Source organism: Epinephelus moara, chromosome 5 (assembly GCF_006386435.1).
Source record: "Epinephelus moara isolate mb chromosome 5, YSFRI_EMoa_1.0, whole genome shotgun sequence".
NCBI lineage: Eukaryota > Metazoa > Chordata > Actinopteri > Perciformes > Serranidae > Epinephelus > Epinephelus moara.
The window spans coordinates 34,786,679-34,808,609 of record NC_065510.1 but is presented as its reverse complement, the minus strand read 5'-3'; the positions used below and the strand labels follow the sequence as shown (position 1 = coordinate 34,808,609).

The following is a 21,931-nucleotide window of genomic DNA, read 5'->3' as shown; positions in this document are numbered from 1 at the left end:
ACAAAACCGCACTTTGAGTGCTAACATTGTGCTATATACCTGTATCCTGCTGGGTGCAAACTAGTCAATGACATTTATATATTCTTAAACATGTTAACAAATCAGATACCCAAACTTCACCACAGGCTAAATCTTCACTTGTCATCTTTAAGTTGAAAGAACTTCATAGAATTATGTAGATACAAGTAAAGCTTTTTAAGGAAACTTAAAAAGATATATATGAAGTAAACAAAATTTAATATAACTTACTAGTTATATTAAGTTACATTCATTGCAACACAGCAGTGTACATGTCAGAGCGTTTCTGTAAAACATGCATATTTTCTAATAGAGATTACTGTGTCCAGATCATAAATTCCAAACTCTGATTCCTCTGTCTTCCTCCCTATGTTGCCTCTCTCAAAACTTGTAAAATGTATAAAGCAAATAGGCTCCAGTCTACAGGCGATGATGTGCAGCATTAATGAGGTCAACAGAACCCAAAAAAGAACTCTGTGTTAGCAGGAAACATTTGCATTTCTTTCTATCAAGAGTCTCATTTTGCATCCTGTTAATGGCAACTTTGTCCGCCAGAGTGTAAAACTTATGTCTACTTTATCCTAAAACTGCCCAGTGTATTAGCACTCTAAACACCATGATGCACAGAAACACATTTTATGGTAATGCAAATTGGCAATTGTGTCAGTTAATCCTTATATAGCTTTTCTGTTGGATATTATGGTGCAGAGTTTGTCCCTTGTGCTTTGTCGCTGCCTTAATATTTCAGTCCATTCAGATTAAAGGCACTGCAAATCCAAAGTAAACCTGCACAGGGGGGGTTTGTTCATTTGGTTGATTAGACTGAGTTTCATTGGCCACTTTCACAGCAGACATTTTGACTTGTCGGAGGAAAAGCACAGGTGTTACTAATAACATTAATGATAGCTCTGCTCTATTCTCGTGTCCCCATAAGCCTTTAAAGCCTGATTTTACTTAGGTGGTTATGCGACAGATTTTATTTTTGGCCTGTTTATAGTCCCTATACAACCATGGTGCACCCACACAGGTGTTTCACTAAATCTGCCTGATTAGACCTTCTCTCGTCTAAAGACTGTTCTCGACTGACACTTCCCTCACTCTCAGTTGCTCCTTACAACTTACATATTTATCAGTTCTTGTCATCATGTTTGGTCGTGTGTGCATGTGTCTGTCTGCAGCCAATGTCACAAACTATTGGACCAATCAGCCTCATATTTTGGGTGCAAATGGATGATTGTATGCTGTTTTATTGACTGTTTTATACCATCTGTGACTAATGACTCCTCTCTTCTCTTGACCAGTAAGGGCCACAGCTTTTCCGGAAATTAGCTCAGCTAAAAACAACAAGCTTTACCTTCTCTGTTCCAGGCCACATTTAGACCTTCGCCATGACTCAAAAACTGAAAGGTTTCGTCTCATTTTGAATCAGAGCATCTGCAAATTAATTCCATACCCAATATGTTGTGATCCATTAAAATTAGTCATGAGCACCATCTTTACTGTACGGGAGCTGGAAAGGACGTGATTGTGTAGACTTTGTTGATTTGGTCATTTTTCCTTGTGCTTATACCATAAGTCATAAAGTAATGAGGTTATGTAGGTAGATGGTCTCATTCCTTCATCTATTTTAGTTGCGTTTATTGTTGTCATTTCCTTCTTTGTTGTGCTGTGACCCATAGACAAAGTGAATACTGTTAAAAGTCCAGTTATGAATGACATGGATCAAATATTTCTGGCTGTATTTTAGTTATTAAACATACATTCATCCTCACAATTATATTGTCTCTATATTTCACATGCGATGCCTGTTAGCAGGGATACTCGACCTGCTCTTTGCAACACGCCATAGACAAAAATAGACAAGGCATGTATTTTTATTAGTTTCTGAAATGTGTCTGCTGAAATTACAAGGATTGTCTAAAGTGGCTGCGATCAGCCCAGGCGGCCACCTGGCGGAGATCTGCCCTCTACTGAGTGTACTTTTCCAGCTGGGGTTAAGTGGTCTCTGATGATAATTGCAAACTTGGTTCTGTCCATCTTCAATCTCAGCAAAGGTCTCTCTTCTGCCCTTACTTCTGCATAGTGAACATCACAGACTGAGGTAGTAAGAGGATTTACAAGAGGAATTTCTAGAGCTATGAAATGGAAATTTCAGAGTGTCAAAGCTCAAGTGATTGTTCCAACCCAGGGTGCACTTTTAAGATTTATTTTCTTCTTAATGGAATTTTACGTGCAAGCTCAAAGCATGTTCGTGACCTATTTTTGAGTAGTGACCTCTGGTTTATGAAACACTGCAGTGCATTTTCATGTGTGCTTCTCAACAAATAGATGAGAGTTTTAATTATAGCCGGGATTGTTATGAATCAGAGGGTGTGTGACTGTGTGTGTACACATGTGTGTGTGGTATTATTAATGCGTGGACCCTGGGGACTCCTCTTCAGCAGAAAGGAGCTTTGATCAGCCCAAGGCAACGTGGTAAGAAAAATGGTGGATTATGCTGGGGAGGGTAGATACAGTCAGACTGGGCAAACACACACACACACACACACAAGACAATTATAGTGGCCTTGGTTTGGCTTGGTCTATATATCGAAAATAATGTACGTATCCACCTTCCACATACACACTGTAAATTCCACTTAAAAATAAAAGCATGGTGATGTAAATCTCAGGAGACATGTGATGGACACTGAAAATTGTGTTGACAGGATGGGACACAAATAACCCAGCTATACATCTATACATGACAGTACAGATGGATACAAGGAGATTGCTTGGAGCCAACAAACTGCCACTGGGGACGCAGTGCGCACATATGAATGATAGCCAAATATATTTACTTACCGTACAGCATTATAGTCTCTGGGGCATTTAAGTATATACCGGAGAATAATAACATTTTTCGAAGTATCTCAGTGTAAGAACACTCTGAAGGGATAATTGGAGGACCTGTGCTTTGCTGAAATCCAATCTGTTGTTGATATTTTCTGAGTTTCTCTCAGTTTTTTCCTCTTTTCCGTTCAAATGCACATTTAAGTCTTTTATTATAGTTTTGTCCCGAGAGTCGATCCCTCTCCCAGCTGACAGAAACATTAAACACCAATAAGATCTTGTTAGGCTTTTCTGTTCTCAAGCTGTTTCTGAGCAGATGGTTAAAAACTTCCCAGTTTCCACTGGATCATTCAAAACTTCATCATTTATTAGGTTGCAAAAGCAGATGACTCCTTTGGATGACTGTAAGTAGGGAACTAGGATAACTGCAACAGAACAAAAAAAGTGTCAGAATCATTCATGTCAAGATTAATTAGAAAAAAAAACCCAGTGATTTGTTTTGAGTCACTTATGAAGAAACTGTCCTAACTAGAAAAAAACAGCACTGGTCAATTATTCAGATGATTAAAACTGGTCTAAGTTTATATTTTCCTAATAAGAGACCACTTGTGGTCATGCCATGCTGGTTTGTTTAAATGGCTTAAAATAAAAAATATAATATTACCAACAGTGTGTCTCACTGCTGCTTTTATGTTATATCCACTTGCAGATGTGCCAGCTAGTCTTGAGAGATTTTGCACCGAACTGTAATTTGTATCGTCTCATTACATGATTAAACAGAGACTTGATACTGGACAACATCAGCATAGGTATTACCCAGTAATCATCATTACATATCTGTATGACAAAAACTAAGAAAACAGGAAATCATTAGTTTAACTTAGTAGTTAGTTAGTATAGTAGTTAATATTTTTGTATAGTTTATGAAGAATAAGCATATCATTTGTTATAGATTGGTACTATTTTACAAAAACAGAAACCCCATGATGGAGATGAGTTTGCCTTTTTTAAGGCCATATATAGAAATCTGCACCATTTTTGATTTAGAATGAGTTCTTCTTTGAACTCAGGCATATTTCATCATCATCATTATCATCTGACTGAGCATTAAGCTCTTTTACAGCAATGCCCTGAGGTAACATTCAATGGGCTGGAAGGATACAAATATATAATTGCAATAAAGTGATGAAAAAAGTCCATAAAAACAAAATAAGTAGCAGCAATGTCGATCTAGAATTATAAACAGCAATAAAAACAGTAAAGAGACGAAAAAGTTAAATAGTCTGCCATAAAGGACAGATACATAACAACAACAACAACAACAATAAAAACAGTAATAGGTAGAAAATCATGTCTGTCAGTCAACCAAAGCAGCAACACTGTAAAACAACCATATCATCTCGCATAAACTTGAAATGGTCTGCCAATACATACCTGTCCAATTTCAATACCTCTTCAATACCTTTCCTTTCCAGGTGGCAATCGGGCCCCTCAACCCCACGGGCCCCAGTGCACTGTCTATATTTATGGCCCTGGACTTCACCTCCTTTGTCAAGATCAAGTTATCATTTTACTCTGGCTTTTCTAACTTGTATTGGCTCTAAGCCTCTCTGTTTGTTGACCCAAGACTTGGCAACTTGAGTGGCCAGGTTTTAAACTATTCTCATAAGTGAAGCAGGTGTTCATGTTTAAACAGAAAATCTTTTCAAACCCACTGGTGTTGGTACCAAGGTCACATATTTATTGATTTAAGTCCTGACTTTCTGAGACCCATAAGCTGGCCGCGGGCTATTCACAACAGTTAATTTTCATTTATTCAAAGCTGACATTTTACATTCTTTTTGAGGTGACCCTGCCTCACAAGTGCTTCAGGCACAGAATCATTGTAATTGATACAAACATTAATGAAACGCATTGTAGGTGATATTAACAGTGTTTAATTAGCTTAGTTTATGTATTAATGCCTCGGGCTATTTATTTGTACAGTATATTCCCCGTAGTCCCTGTGCCTGAGTACAAAGCAGGACAGCTGGTTGCTCTGAATTTGCATTTTCTTCATTAAAAACGCCTGTAATAAATGTCAACACTGAATGTAAAAGTGTACAATGTGACCATATGCAAACAGCGCAGATGGTGGAGAATATTGCCACAGCACATAAGCTCCTATCATACTTCATCTTCTTGTGCTTTCATGAGTTTAAGCTTTTGTAGCCTGTACCTGCAAACCATATGTGCATTATACACGGAAACATGTTTACATTTCTGTGGCTTTTAAGCAAAACATTTCATCCTAATATTAGTGTAATCATATATTTCTCACTCATTCTGCACTCGTGTTTACTCAGTGTGGGTGGACAAGAGCCAACTGGTGCCAATGGTGTGGAACACATTACAAGAGCATAGGGCGACAGATGCTCACTAATGGCCGGTGACGCCATTTTAGCGGCACGCAGAGAAATTGTACCACATTTACTTGATAAGTGCTGCTGATCCACTTTCATTTCAATCAGGAGAGACTCCTGTGTGTGGATAGAGAAGTGCCGATGATCTGGACGAGCAGAGGAATGAGCATTTGTTGAGCTTGTCCTGGACTCTGGATATGATGGCTGGAAGCGAACGGGGTGGAGGAGGGCGCGAAGATTCTGCAGAGGAGAGAGCAGAGAGAGATTGTGGCAAAGTTTTGTTGGATAGCTAGAAGGGTCAACACCCATAGTCAGCTGATTAGAGGAAGCAGTGGGAGTAGGATGGAGAGAATTGTGAATGGATGAGCGCAAAGAAAGTCTAATGCTGAGATTCATACAGATACACCAATAAGCCAATAACGATCGATAATTGATTGATCCGAGCAACCTTCGTCTGAACCCCCACAGAGTTTTATATGAAAACAAGTACAGATTCCTTACAGACCCACTAACACTGAAACTTTTTACATTTGATGCAACTGTCTCAGTGAGTGTGAGAAACAGTCAGAGAACTTTACTCAGATCTACACTATTTTCCCTGCAGGCTTTACCCAGCCTCTCAGAGAGCGTGGAGACATCAGAGGGGAATTTCCGAACAGCAGCCTGACCTGCAGGTTCAGATCATCCATTCGTTTGCTCCAACCTTTGTCAGCACACATCCGATTTTACTTTCTGTAGTGTTTTTTCTACATCTCAAGAGAGTTATAAAGGTTTTGTGGGTGTGAGAGCGTTTGCTGGTGTAGCTGTGAGGGCAGGAAAGCTCTTTCTGATATCTGGCTTGTATCTTGTGTCTCTGTACTGCTACAGAAAATCCTTCACTCCTTTAAACTCTCTGCTCAAGGTTTCAGTTGACAGCCTCTGGGGCTCAGCAGGCTTTGGTCACTGTCGATTTGGGATAAAGGACATCAAACGGCGACACAGAGAAGGCCGTGTTTCTTGTTAACCCTGTGCTCTGTGGCGTCCTCTCAGAGCAGAGAATACCTCCATCCTCATGAATGGCTTTGACAGTGTCTACGCTCCACTACCATGTTTGTTAAAAGACCTTAAACTGTCAGATTGCTCACACACTTCTGTAGAACAGCCCTGTAGTATGTACAGGGTCTGCATGAGCCCATAAAGCTGACAGACACCACAGAGGACCCCACCAGCACCACCGACAGCAAACTGAAGGATACATACAGCTTTGTTGTTCAACTCCAGCACTCAGATTTGGACTCCCTGTGGAGTTTCCCCAATATTGCCCCCACTGCACTGTTCTCAAAGTAACAATGCTCATAAATACTATATTTTCTCATTGTAGTTTCACTGCTGTAACAGACACTTCTCAGTTTTCACCACAAGTGTGCTCAGGCCATGGAGTCAATATGGAGTAGTAAGGGGATTTTACACAGAATGCAAAGCAAATATCACTGGTGGTTACATATAAAGTCAACAGGAAGAGTTATTGGACGCCATTCGCCTGGGGTGGTATGAATTGATATCGAACTAAAGGCACCTTAATAAGACAAAAAGCTGTCACACATGGGCACATGCACCATTATTCATGTTATTAGAGAAACAAAAAGTATCGGAACAAAAAGACATTTTGTGGTATTGCCTTTCCTATAATGTGGTGCCGCTTCCTTATCGCCTGCTGTGATTGACAGCCTTGTCGGCAGCTGCCTGACAGGCTTTATTGAGGGAACAAAAGGCCCCATTTTCTGTCTTGTTTAACATTCTCAGAAGTTATTTGCATACAAAACGATTATAAAACGCTCAGTTCAAATTTGCAGAGCTGATTTCCACAAAATGAGTAGCTGCACCGTGACGACATTTATAGCACGCAAGATTTGGAAGAAAGTTGTCTGTCTGTTTGCAGAATTTGGGTTTAGACTGCTGTTGTGGAAAAACAATATTGGAATGTTGTCCCTCCCTAAGAGACAAAGCCAGCCACCCGAGACAATTCATTTTCTGTCACGTTATCCTTTACATTCACTACGCTTAGCTCCCTGCCTTTTTTATGGTCCGTGGAGGTTTCTCAGACAGAGACGGGGAATAATCTGAATTCTGCAGAGCTGACGAGGAAACATTGAACTCCAGATTCCCTTCATCATATGCACCGAGTTGATCTTTTCAGAGTGGTGGCTGTAATCCCAGTGTGTATTTTCTCTCTGCTGAAGTTTTCTGACTGACTACACAGTCTTTGACATGCTTGGCATTGTCTTCTTCTCATTTGCCTGAGGACCGTAGTTCCCCCTGGACATACACACAGACAAGATCTCACTGCTTCAAGTTAAGTTTTTTTTTTTCTTTTTGATGCAGTTCTCTGAGTGTGTATTTTACTTTGTCGATTCTTTGTCAATTTTGTAACAGCATTTCCTTACCTTGGTTGACATGTTAACTTCTCCTCAGTGGGATTATTTCACCTGAATAATATTTTCACATCCTGAATAAAAAGTTACAGGCTTCTTTATTTGGACTCAATACTTATTTCTTACTTGGCAACAGATGTTCACTTTGTTTGTCAATCAAAACTGGGCTGTCAGCTTTCATTTGGTAGCTTATTTATTACCTTACCAGCAACACACGTTGTTATTTTAGTGTAAATTAAAATAGTAAATGGACTGAACATACATAGCGGAGGGAGAGACATGAGGCAAAGACACTGAGAAAGGTGAAAGGGACAGGTGCATGCTAGTGTTCTGAAAACAACAGGTAGTTATTGGCCCATTTATCCAATCTGTTCTCACTCCCAACTTGTCAAAAACTGATGCATGGGAAAGGTCAATGGCTCTCCATGTCAGATATCAACGCACCGAGGCACCCTTTAGCGTCTGTAAGAGACGCACCAGGCCCTGTCATTATTTGACCCTCTGAGCAACAGCTTTAGTAGAGTGAGTGAGAAAGTCTGTATGTATGTGACCTCTGTCACATTATGTACATCATGTTATGTTGCATTAGTAAGTACTTATTTTAACCCAAACCATGATCTTTTTTCTAACCCTATCCATGAAGTTTTTTGTTGCCTAAACCTAATGAAGTAAACCTTAAAATGAAATAAACTTACACTGAAGTTTATTTTGAAAAGAGACAGTATACATTTAATGAGTGGAAACGGTGCATTACCTGTGAACATGGAAGTTTATTTTGAAAAGACACTCTGCATGTAACAAGCGCCAGGACAAGATGTTCCTTAGCATCCAGAGGTGGCGCTAGAGCGTCATACTTGAAGGTGTTGTGTCACTTACCAAGCATCTGTATTAACACAGCCAGCAAGCTGAGCAGCAATTAAAGTACATCATTTAAGGAAATATTTCACTCACAAAGTGACCATTTATGAATCAACATGTTGATTTATTGATTGAATCTGAGCCACGCAAAACTATATCCAAACCTCAGTTTAGTCTCTCGCACAACTTGTGCAGTTTGATCCTAGTCTTATTTATCCAGTTGTATAGTCGTGCTTCCAAAACACATGTATTTTCCCCAGTGTTGGGCAAGTTAATCTCAAAATATTATCTATAAGATATTACAAGTTACCTTCATTTAACAAGTTACAAGTTACATTACAATTACTCTCTGTGTAGAGTAGTTATTACACTACTTTTGAGTTACTTTCACCCAAATGTGCTCAGAAGAACTAATGTTTTTTTTTTTTTATCTGGATGAGGATCATGTTGTTTCACAGTGTGTAATCAAAGCACAGAAGTTCCTGTTTATCACAGTTCATTTCAAATCCACTGCTGCACAGGTCTGACCCATTCATGCATTCACATACAGTGGTTACCACTTTGTATTAAAATCTCCTGCTTATATTAATAATAGTGTGATGATATAGAACTATTAAATAGTCCAGACTGTTTAGAAGAAATGAATAGCCTTGGACACAGGAAGGGTCAGGCAGAGGATCAAAGTCTGATAATATGGATATATATTTGCCGGCCTATGATAGGAAACACAATAAACAAATATTGAGGTTAGCACAACAGAAGGAATGGCATGTGAGTCAGTCACTATGACCAGTGCAAATTAGTACACCGGAGCTGGAAGACCCATCTGCTGGTTCCCAGTGTGCCACTCAGCTACAGCAGCACTGAATGGAAACATCTGACATACACTAACATCATCCATATATGCCGATCACAGGGACAATGAAAAACAATCCGGAGGCCACCTCTTTAACCTCTCTGCTTTCAGGCAGCCTCAGGATGCAAAAGCAGAACAGGACAGGGTATATTTAGCTTGATACGGTTCTTATTAAAGGCTTAAGTGTTGTTTTGTCATACCTTGACAGTTTCGACAACTGCGTCTGTCGTCATCATCAGAAGCGTCACGTGATGTTGTGGTGACATGTCCTGTAGATGTTTTATCCAGGTTGTCATTTCACCTGAGTGGTGGAATTGTATGTACATCTCTGAGTACATTGCAAACAGGAATTACTAATAGCTAATTTGGCATACTTTTAATGTTGTCAGTTTATCAAAATGTGAATAAATAAAGGTAAATAAAAACCATGGCTGAAGTTGTAGCCCACAGCTAACTACCTGACTCCATTGCAACAATATGCACAGTTGTTTTGATTTTCTCAAATTTGCCCACAGTGTCAGACTTTGAAAACACCTGCTTTATATTTAATAATTCAAAGAGAGGTATTCCTCCTTAGATGACTTGGGATTCAATAGGTGTGTAAAATCAAATTAAAAAAGTGAATACTGTAGTAATAACTAGTGGTAAGCTTAATCTAGGGCCAGTATAATATGTCCTTCAAAACAGCATCTTTTTTTTAAGTTCAGCTTGTGTTAAAGTCTATCAGCCGTTCTTCGCAGCATTAGGAGGCAGTGGTCCAGGTAGGGGGTAGAGTTAATAATTCAACTTGTCTCATGTGAGTCAACAAACACATCAAAGAAAGTTCTCCTCTGACAAACTGACGTTGGCTCAAACTGCCACATCATGAAAAATCCTGTCACAACCTCAACAGCACAGCATGCAGTGGTGCTCAGCTTTAGAGAGACTTGCTGAGAAAGCTAAACTGATGCAACACCAGTTGCCCTCCCCAGCCTCTGTCTCCACCGCTCCTCTTACTGTAGTGTGTGTGAGAAAATAAGGGTTAGTTGGTTAACCATTATGTATTTGGCCATCACCAAAGCTGTGATTTCCAATTCAGAAATTGGCCCCGACAGGGAACATGTAATGGCGGGCCAATCACTGTATATAACATGGATGATAATGGTGAAATTCTCTGGCAGCTGTACAGATGATTTTTTTTTTTAAAAAAGTGCCCTCTATCACGGATGTTGGCTGCAGGATACCCACCTCCTGTCTCTCCTCTGCTGCTCCAGGGAAGGTGATATTGTTGGCCAGCAGCTACAGCAAAGGTTTTACTGCTCTAACAGCTGTGGAAACAGAACAGTCATTGAGATCCAGGCAACCACCTGGCACTTCAAGGAAGCTCCCTGTGGCACAGCGGCACGGTGCAGCTTACAGCTACGTTACAGGCCTCCAAGCGTAATTGCACCTTGCTGCCCTCACAAGATGACATTCATCCAAAGAGAGTAACTGAAAGACTTTGGCACACAGGATGTGGTTCTTGAATTAGATGGCTTAATGACAGGGGATTTCAAGGTCATTATCATATAAAGAGATCTATGCAACCATCAGACTTCATATTCATTTCCAGAAGCAATTATTCTTTAAAGGCAGCCATTGTTAAAAATGTTTGGCACATAAGGACTTCTTTATCATTGCAACTGTTAATGAAGAAGTGAAACAAGGGCAGAACTTGGCTCAGTGACTCTGCAGATGGTCAGAGTCAACTTTGGAACCCTGACTTTACTGACTGAATGGAAAATGCCAATACTTGAAGGAGCAGTGTGTAAGATTTATACAGATTCAGTGGCATGTAGCACTGGGGACTGCAGAGTACAACCAGCTGAAACTTCTACTGGTTGGAATTGCTTTAGTGTTCATTGTTCAGGAGGTTTTTACCAGGAGCCAAAATATCTGCAGTGGTCTCTTCCTCTTCAAAACAAATGGACCAGGTGATTAAAACCAGAAAAAACACTGAATAAAGCAGTTTCAAGTTACAAGTCAGTGTTTTTCTGATGCTGTTCGGCATGCCGCAAACGGGCCACTAGCCTAGCACTTGCTAATATGTGCTCACCTTGTTTCTGATCCAGACATTCATGATGTTTTTACTGTGAGGGAACTATCCACAGAGGTATCTTCCTCTCAAAAACAAAACAGACCCAGTGATTTAAAACCAGTAAAAACACTGATTAAACAGTTTCACATTAAAAAAATTCAGTGTTTTTCCAACTCTCTCTTCATGGAGAGGTGGCCAAAGTGAAAACATGAATGGCCCTATCTAGAGCCAGTGTTTGGTTTTTTCATTCTGGGCTACTGTAGAAACATGGTGGTGCAACCTGCTCACTATGTAGATATAAATGGCTCATTCTAAGGTAAGGAAAACATGATGATTCTTATTGTCATGTGAAAAAACACACAATACTATATTCAATTTCCATCTCCCTAAATCCTACACACTGGACCTTTAAAGCCGCATACATCAATATTTTTATATTAACACATGGTGAAATGATTACATGTAATGTAAGGGGGCAACTCATAGTGATGAACCCAGCGAGAATTATTACCTAGACTGTGCAGTTCCCCTGAGCTCTACAGAGCACTTTCAGTTCAATGTTTTTCTTTGCCGGCCAGCATCTTCATTATTTAGTCTTGTGATTCCTCTGTGGCTCCGGTTGCTATCCAGGCTAATGGTGTGTTTACTTTTCATAAGGTTGCCTACTGCAGGAGCTACATATGGCGGCTGTATAAACGGATATGATATAAGGGAAAGGCCCAGAGTGAATACTTATTATTTTATGAACATCCTTTGAAGGCTTAAACATCATCCTTGTAAAGAAAAAAAGCATGGCTGGAGAAAACAAAGGATTCAGGAAGGGCCTAGATCAGGTTCTCAACCAGGGATGCGAGGACCACCAGGAGTCCTTGAAGGAGCTCCAGGGGGTCCCCATGCAGAATAGTTTATTTTCACTATATAATTTTCTATTGAAGTGAGCCCAATGTGAGTAAAATACAAAGAGGGATTATTCTGATCATAGGTTTCACTTCTTTCACATCTCAACTGTAGTTAACAACTGTAGAATTCTGGTCCTAATCATATCTAACAACCAACATCTTTCAGATGGAGGTCCCTGAAGTAAAATCTTGAGTCCATGACCCTATGTGTGATATTTTTAGAGTTCCTTGATACAAAAAGGATGAGAACCTCTAGCCTAGATAATGCAGGCTACATAGCTGTTACAGTATATACCTTTTCTCTTCTCTTCTCTCTCCTACAACACTACAATTTTTACAATTGTACAATAAAGCACTCACTCAGGAGCGAACAATACCAGCAAGACTTCTTTCTTGCTTCTCCAATAAGGACAGATTTGGCCACCAAAGGGCTCTCAGCTGTTGGTGATGGTGCTATTGTGTCTCCCTCAAGGCTGCCTGTTCTCTGATTTCCCGCAATTGTCAGATTGTCCTTCAGTCAGACAGAGGCTCTTTAGTGCAGTCCCACTTTTTAAAAATCTTTTTTCTTCTTCTTCTTCTTCTTCTTCTTCTTTTTTGTCGAGGAATTTGTTACCATGGTGGCCAAGGCTGAAATAAAAATGTCACAGTGGTGCAGATATTGAAGTTTTAGGGAGAATGGCAGTAAAAAAGAGCAGAGTTCAGGAAAGCACTGCAGTATGGTGGAAGTCCAAAGTGGTGAATGAAAAATGCAAAACGTGAGCTTTTCCGTCCTATAAACAAGTGGTTTTTGTGCCTAAACATAGCCACACATTAACCATAGCATTGTTTAAATGTAAAGTTTCAATGTATCTGCTGCACAGTAACATACAAATGTATCCATGGTTTGCTGGAATGTAGGCTATCATTGAATTACAGTATACCATGGAATTAGGAAATCAAAACAATATGATTTTCAATATCGTCAAAAATACAGACACTTATCTTTCTAACAACCTCACACTGGAGAGGCTGTAATGAGGATGTGTTGTATGTAGTGCACATCACGCCATTAAGCTAGTCTTAGTTCAGTAGAAGAGAGAAACTTAAATTCAGAAAGTGTACGATTGTATTTCTCTGTTTAGTAAGAAAAACAGGAGTAGGAATATTCCCATTCTTGACATGTTGTGAGGTAATTGTTTATTAATTAGACTCTTAATGCCAAGAGAGCTTACGGAACATAGTGGAGTCGCCGGTCAGCGGGCGGTGGGGTTTGTAGCGCTGCACACAGATGCCGTCATATACCCTATACCCTGTGAAATTTCAGGAAGGCATGAAACCATAAATGAGCCAGGCCTACTGAAACAATGGCAACATTTATTCTGGCAATTGAGTCACAGCAGCAGCAGTCAGCCCAACAACAAATTAACAGTTACAAAGAATGTCTCATTAGCAACATATTAGCTATATGACCAGGTTAGCAGTAACCTGTGTTTGTCTCTGTATTACATTAAGAGATGAAGACCTTCAGTAAAAACTGCAATAACACTGCCTGAACATCTATTTCACCATTCTCTGGCACAGATTTAATTTCCTCTGACCTATAGTCGATACAAACAATAAAGTTTCATTGTCACACTGATAGTGATACTGTCCTACTCACGTCACACTCACAGTGATAAGACAAAGCCCAGATGATAAGATAAGATAAGCAGAGACTCAGCTGATAAAGATATAATACATTCCCACCATAAAATGGAGCTTTGTCTCTCGCCTTTATGCCTTTAGAGGCTTTTTGCTTGTTTCCCCTCACAGATAGATCTGTCTTCCATTAGCGATTAGCTGAAAAGTTGGTGGCGTGAAATCTCGAGAAATTTCATCACCTTGTTAAGTAACAGTGAAGATATTGATACTGATCTATCAGCTGCTGGAAGACACAATCAGATCTTTAATTTAGGTAAACGTAGCAATACTAAAGTACTAATTCTGACTTTTTTACAACTAGTCATAATGGTTAACAAAACACCTTGCCAAAGGACTGCAGTTGAAAATTAGCCTAATGGCTAACACTGGCACATTTACAGAGATGTTGATTAATGTGCAATGTCCTTTTAAATAAATAAATGAAATGAAATAAAGTGTAAAAATATTACATAAAACAAGTTAAAGTCATGAGTTAAAAATGGGCCCTATATAGGATTATCCATGGGCTCCATATTGCCCCCATGCTAATTGCCCACATCGTTGGCTTTACCCAACTGGACCCCACATGGTCATGCTAGTGCTTCCTGGGTACCAAGTGGGTATGGGCCCAAAATGGCCATCTCATCTGGGGCCCACTTGAGTAAACCCACCTATGTAATTGGCATGGGACCAATTGTAACACATGAACAATCCCATATAGGGCCCATTTTTCAGCCCATTTGCTACCCACAGGGGCCCCACATACAAATGTTGGCTGAGTACTTACCAAAAGTAAAAGTACTCATCATGCCAAATGACCCATTTCAGTTATATATATGCATTTATACAATAAAAACTACTAATTAAACCTGTCAAAAAATGTAGCAAAGTGAAAATAGAAAGCATCGTAAATTGGAAATACTAAAGTAAGGTGGTATCTCAAAATTGTACTTAAGTACCATACTTAAGTAAATGTACCATCACTGAGTCTAACCCAGCCCCATTGTCAGTTCCCTGCAGAATATTATCAACGTTTCAACATTTTGTGCTGTGTATAACTTGAAAAGGCTTATTAACCACCCTGGGGACATTGCCTCAATCATGTCATCTCTCCACAGTCACACACATACACACACACTGCATGTGTCACCCCACAGCTTCATCTGATCATGAGCTGTGGGCTCCATAGTGATTTTTTCTCCTTTGAAGAGACCTTTGAGTTCAGGCATAGAGAGGCGGATCCGTCCGCTTTCAGTGAGCGTGATGAACACAGATGTTACAGAGGCTGAATCACTAAGACAATCAGACTGATAGAGATTAAACCCAATCACCTGTGTGCTGATTATTGATTGAGGGAGAGTGAGGAAAGAGCGAGGGAGATTATGTGTGTGCGTCGCTGCAGAGATGTGATGGGATGAGTGCTAGCGCGGAGTGTGTGAGGTGTTCGAGATTGTGTAATACTGCACTTGTGTTTTGGTGTCTGTGGATTCCTACTGATCTGTACAGGTGGGGGAGCTGAAAATTGTTTTACTCTTTTTCTCTCTCTCTCACACACACACACACACACACACACACACACACACACACTGTATATTGTTTCCAGCTGCAAATAGCTTTTTAACTATGGTGAATCCTGATGACAGGGAAGGACAAAAGCCACTGAAGTGTGAAAAATCACTTGAGCCCAGAATTGTCCTCCATCTATCCTTGACGTCCTTTGCCTTCTCCTCTGGTGCTGTCCGTTTAAGTTCACCCAGACCTCTGAGGTTGAAGTACACTTTCTATGCCTTCTAGTGTGTAAATACTACTGTAAACTAAGACATCCGCTGGAACTGGGTCACTGCTCAACCTTTCTGCAGCATTATCTTTGTCTTACAGAACAAAAAGCAGCGAATGTGTTTTGCTTTTTTTATCTTTTCCTTTAAACATTCCCCGGTTTGTCCTCTGAACTTATGTACTTTATTCAAAAGCCTAGTAGCTTTCTTTTTTTTTCCGAGAGTGGAACACTGTGTCAGCTAAGGTTTCTTTGTGTTTGTGTGTCAAAAAATATGCGCTGTTCAGTAGGCGTGCCTGTGTGTGTATCTTAAACTAGAGTTTGCAAACATGCACCCACATATACAGTATGCTGATGCAGGTGTACGTGCATCAGATGTATTTTGTGTGATGTGCAGAAGCGCCACAGTTTACTTAAAACACAGCTAACAGAACAAACGCTGACTCAGTGCTGGAAGGGCACTTTGCAGAGTGTCTTAGCTGGATGCTTTGATGTTGAATGGAGGTGGCCCAGTGTCAACACGAGGAAATCCTAGTGAAAGGAAGCCTTTTATTTTCCCTTTGCTTTGTAAACACAACTTATTTCAGGGCTGTGCCTGCACATGGCAGGCATTAAGGAGTTGGCATACTGTGGAGTCTTACACGTGATGCGGTACTGTACATCATCAGCTACTTAAAAAATATACACACGAGCTGCGCAATACACAGGTCTGCTAATGGGTTTATGCTATTTCACTGATCCACATTTGGTGGCAGTAACATGCAGAGAAACAGAGCAGTGCAACACTGAATTGAAAAATATTTTAAAACTCAGCCTTGCAACTGTTTCATGAGGAAGGTAATGCAAATGGAGAAAACTCCACAGAGCACCTTCAAGGATATAAAGTGACTGCACTTGCAGAAGGCTCGCTATCTAAAGTGCTATTTAGCCATAAAAAGACGGTAGCTATCTATATTGCTTCTTGATCTCAATTCTGTATACAGTTGCTCTGTCTCTCGCTACTATCTCTTGTTTCCAGAGCAAGGAGTTGTCAAATTGTACCACAGAGTCTTTTGCCCTATATTAAAATTGTATTATCATCCCTCCACAAAATAAATCACTTCAGGACGCAGACAGGTGCTCAGCTAAGGTCCTTGGAGGGACACTTCACTTGTCTCGTACTTAGCTATTCTCCTCTCCCTTTTTCCTTTTCTCCCCACCAGATTAATCTCTCTGAGCAGCTCTGCTGAAAAGCGTCCCAGTTTGGGTGACGCATAGCCGGAGTGCTATAAATGACTACGATCCCACACCATAAACCGTGGAGCAGCCATACCGCGAACAATAGGGGTCTTAGAAGGATTCATTTAGAAGGGGGTTGGTGGAAAGACAGCCAGTCAGGCAGATGGGCAGGAAGAGACAAAGGACAGACAGAGAGCCCAGTCATTCTGTCCTGTAAAGTAGGACTGTAGTGAAGCCCTTTGTTTCTTAATTCTGTATAACAAGCATCACAGTACAGAACACGCCGGCTTGTTAACAGGCCGTCACATCTAAAACAGGCTGAGCAATGTGTGGAAACATCAGGTAACTGTCATTGTGCACCGGTGTACATGTCTGATATGATGTGAGTGGAACAGTGCTGACATGTTTGTGTCTCAATACAGTGTCCTGATGTAACAGAAGGGACTTTATATATACTGGCGCTCCTGTTTCACAGCATAGCACACTGTTTCTTTGACTCATCCATCGTCTTCTTTCACTGGGACAAATATGAGTGAGTTATTCCAGCCTGACACTGCCAGACCAAATTACAAATGTAAATTAGTCTGGAAGCTCCCAGTTCATTTATGATTTCAACAGGTAATCAATATGTGACTTGGTGCTGAGTGACCAGTAAGCAGGTCTGCCTGGTGTAGATAGCCATTTACTGCACATTATGGAGGGACTTGGCACAAAATGGGTGGGGAAAAAAAATAACACCCGAGCAACAGAAAAAATGGGACATAACTACAGGGTACAGAGATGAGCTGGTATATTATGAGTTGTATACTGAACTTTTGCCAATTCTGTACAGCAAAGTACAGCAAAGACATCTTTCTTCAAAGAAAAAAAACCTTTAGTGCAGTTTATTGGTCTTCTTTTAGGGAAAATATGTAATCCAGTTTCAAACATCCAAACAGCTGCAGCCATCTTGGCTGTTTTCGTTGCCTCAAACACACCCTATATTAGATAAAAGGTTGTGATTGGCCAAGCACATCTCAGGCTGACTGAAATCTGTCCAAAGCGGAAGGGGCCCAGGTGCATCTAGAGCAAATAAAACATTAGCTTGTAGATTGACCCAGTTGAAAATGATCAGAAGAAAATGTTGGCACTGTATGATTCTGCAAACCACAAATTCCTTACATCATATCATATCAAATATTGTAGTATATGAATGTGTACATATGAGCGTATCCGCTACATAATGATGTACAAATATCAGTCATTGGGTTGTGCAGATTTGTCTGGCTCACATTGGCCCTGTGACTACACCAGTTTGGACACAGAAATCCACCTTGAAAACACATTTTCTTTGTTACCACCCATCCCTTATATATCCCAGGACATATTTTTCATAATTTTGCAGTCAGTGGAGACAGGCTCAAAGAGTGACTGTGATGAATCTTTAAGTAAACAGACAAATCCAGTGCATCTGAAATTAGCAGGAATGGGACACTCGTCACTGGTGTAGCCCCCCCAGTGATCCAGGCTGATCAGACACATGTATTTTACCCCCCCAAAAGACTGCTAAGTGCCACAATAAATTCACAAATTTACTGTGGAGGGCTGTTTAAGTTTCAAATCATGATGTTTTACCAAAGGATCAAATTTTCCATTTTCTTGTTAGGTAGGAATATCATGAAACCATTTCCTGTCCCTCTCAATTGTGATCAACATGTGCTTATGTTCATGCTACAGCTGGTTACTATTTCTTCTGACACTTCAAAGATGCTGATTGAGTGTGAGCTGTTGCCGTTAGTTCCCATGCAGATGCATTAGATCTCGCTCTAATAGAGAAGCATGTTAATAAGAGTAGCAACTCTTTACACACACATAATGACACACACGTTCACACAAACAAAACTACTCACACACATTAAAAACAACAATACAAACATTCCTATCAACACCAGACACACACACATTAATTATGTGAACTCATAAACACCTTCTGGAAACACAAAACAATACCCCCCTCCATCTCAGTCACAGGGATTTTATTAATAAGCATAGGTGTTTGTGTTTCTGTGGGGGACTGCGGTACAATTTGGCATGGCATAATGATGGAGCTACAACACCGTCTGAGTTCTATTGTCACTCAGATGGTGTTATGACCTCAGCCGCCGTGCCCCAATGGAAATACGCCTTTAATTAGAACAGCAGCACATTGGCACAGCAGGAAGGGTAACAGGGGAGGGAAAAGGTGTGTGTTTGTTTATGTGTGCGTGTGTGTGTATGTGTGTGTGTGTGTGTGTGTGTGGCAAATAAAGTTCCGCTGGCGAAGTTCGAGATGAAGAAAGTAAATTAGTTGAATGAAAGAGGAGCATTTTATGTACTTGATGGGACTTAAAGAAAGGGCACGTATGCTCTGCATCGATAGAAACATTCATATTGATGTGTCTTATCATCGCTACGTATGGCTATAGATTAAAGAGCACAGTGATCCAAATCATCTGAAGGTCACCGTTTGGTGTCCTGACAATTTTATTTGTCTTTATTTTTGTTGAGATGCAGAGATTGTTTTCCCCTCCACTGGCTCAGATCATCCTTCAATACTTTCATGTAACTCTGTAATAGATATGGAAGTTATGACCCCTACGCCTCTCTCTGCTAACAAGCTCTTTGTTCCCCGTCCTCTATGCAAACTTCCACGCTGCATCATTTACTCAAGTAATCCTTTAAATCCTTTGTTTATCCGCAGTCATCGTGGTGCTAAGTTCTAACTGCTGTGGTGCTTTTGTACTTCCCAAAGGTCACATGTCAATCAAACTCTGAGCTGTTATCTTTTTCTACTCAGTCATGGTGGCTATAGATACAGCTGAGGCATATTGAATCTGCCAAACCAGACGTTTACATGAACCTGAATAAAAGTACTATTTATGCAGACACACACATTGGACTTTACATGTTTGCATAGTGATCCTCGACCCTGTCTACATTACGTTTTGGGTTCTTTAAGTAGCAGTGTGCATTGCGGTGCCACTGAGAAGCAGCCTGGGGATTATCTACGGGTCTGAAAAGTAAAGCCAATGTTGAAGTGCTTTAAACCTGCATTCTTTCTAATGGCCAGCAGGGGGCAACTCCATTGCAAAAAATAAGTCATATTGTATAGAAGTCTGTAAGAATGACCCTACTTCTCAGTTGATTTACACTTTCCTAATGAGTTTATGGTCTTAATCGCTAGTTTTAAGTCTTCTTAAAGGGATAGTGCACCCAAAATTGAAAATTCAGCCATTATCTACTCACCCATATGCTGATGGAGGCCCTGGTGAAGTTTTAGAGCCCTCACATCCCTTGCGGAGATCGGCAGGGGGAGCAGCTAGCACACCTAATAGCATACGGCGCCCCAGACTAACGTCCAAGAACACAAAATTGAATCCACAAAGTATCTCCATACTGCTCATCCGTAGTGATCCAAGTGTGCCGCAGCCCAGACATAAAAGTTGTTTTGAAAAACGTCATATGAACTCTTAAGAGCAGCAGTCTCGTCAGTACTGATGTCCAGATTCTCAAGTGCAGGCATTGCCAATTCCCAGTCTGAGCAGCAAAGACTTTCCTCATCCGATGACATTGATTTGCATTTGAAACAACTACACCACCAGGTTTCCAGTGCTCGACTCCGGTATTCTGCGGCTGGCTGAGGGTTAGGCTCATGAGCTGCGGCAGCTGCTTCGTCCAGTAGCCTGAGTTCCGTCTGTATACTCGGGCTCAAACAAATACGGCTCAACAAAGAAATGCTGTTCCTCCTCAGTTTCACAGTCTTCAGACATGTTGGGCTGTCCTTTGCTAAAAGACCTTAGTGCAAATTATCTTTTAGCTCTGTGGTTACTGCTGTCTCTCCCTGCGGTGCACGTGTCACGTGATGTAAACACGGGTGAGCAAAGCTCATGCTTTCGCTGGTCTCGCGCAGGCGCGCACACGTGAGTGCGGAGCACAGAAAAGCAGTCAGAGCTACAGGCTACAGTGAGGCTAAAAACAGAGTTCATATGATGTTTTTCGAAACAACTTTTTATGTCAGGGCTGCAGCACACTTGGATCACTACGGATGAGCAGTATGGAGGTACTCTGTGGATTCCGTCTGCCATTAGGTGTGCTAGCCGCTCCCCCCACAATCTCCGCAAGGGATGTGAGGACTCTAAAACTTCACCAGGGCCTCCATCGGCATATGGGTGAGTAGATAATGGCTGAATTTTCATTTTTGGGTGCACTATCCCTTTAACTACAGCATGATGTTCATTTCATAAATTATGGTCCCATTTAAAGTAAAATAGAGGAAAAGCATGGTAAGCTGTAGGACATGGCTACCTTGTGATTGACAAGCCACTACCACAGCAGTGTCCTTAACTTATTAGTCAGATCCACCTTTCACTTCTTCACAGTCCAGCTTTGATTCTCTGACCGAGCCCAACTGGGCCCAACCCAACCTGCCAGGTTCTTATCAATTTACCTGTGTTTTTTTTTCTTCTTTTGAATTTAATGAAACTGGCAGTTGTTGCATTGGGCTGAATCAACAGGGAACGAGAGTAAGAGGGCGAGACCGCAAAGGAGAAAGAGGGAGAGTGACGGAATGACACAGCAGCACAACGGAGAGCCAGGGGAGGGATAGAGAGCGCACACAAGAGAGGGATGGAAAATGAGAGTGGCTGCAAAGTGACTTCGCTGGCAGCGTTTGCCTCCGCCTCCCCAGCAGGGGAAGAGGTGCGCGTAACATGTAGCCCGAGAGCCGTAATCATCAAACTGCTGCCATGGCGCACACTTGGGTTGGGCTTGGAAGAAACTGTGTAGTTCATATCAGGTCGGGCATGATTTTTTGGGCCCGATCAAAGCTTGACTCTCCACCCTCTTATCAAAATATAGTCATCTCTGCCACAGAAAAACCAAAATGGCGATGGCCAAATGTCAAACTCAAGGCTTCAAAACCAAATCCACA

General features: G+C 40.9%; 1 protein-coding gene across 1 annotated transcript in view; it reads right to left on the bottom strand.

Moving 5' to 3' along the window:
* Window positions 1-21,931, bottom strand: part of LOC126389773 (myosin-10) — a 667,776-nt gene that overhangs the window by 90,975 nt on the left and 554,870 nt on the right. The gene's annotated exons all lie outside the window — the stretch shown is intronic.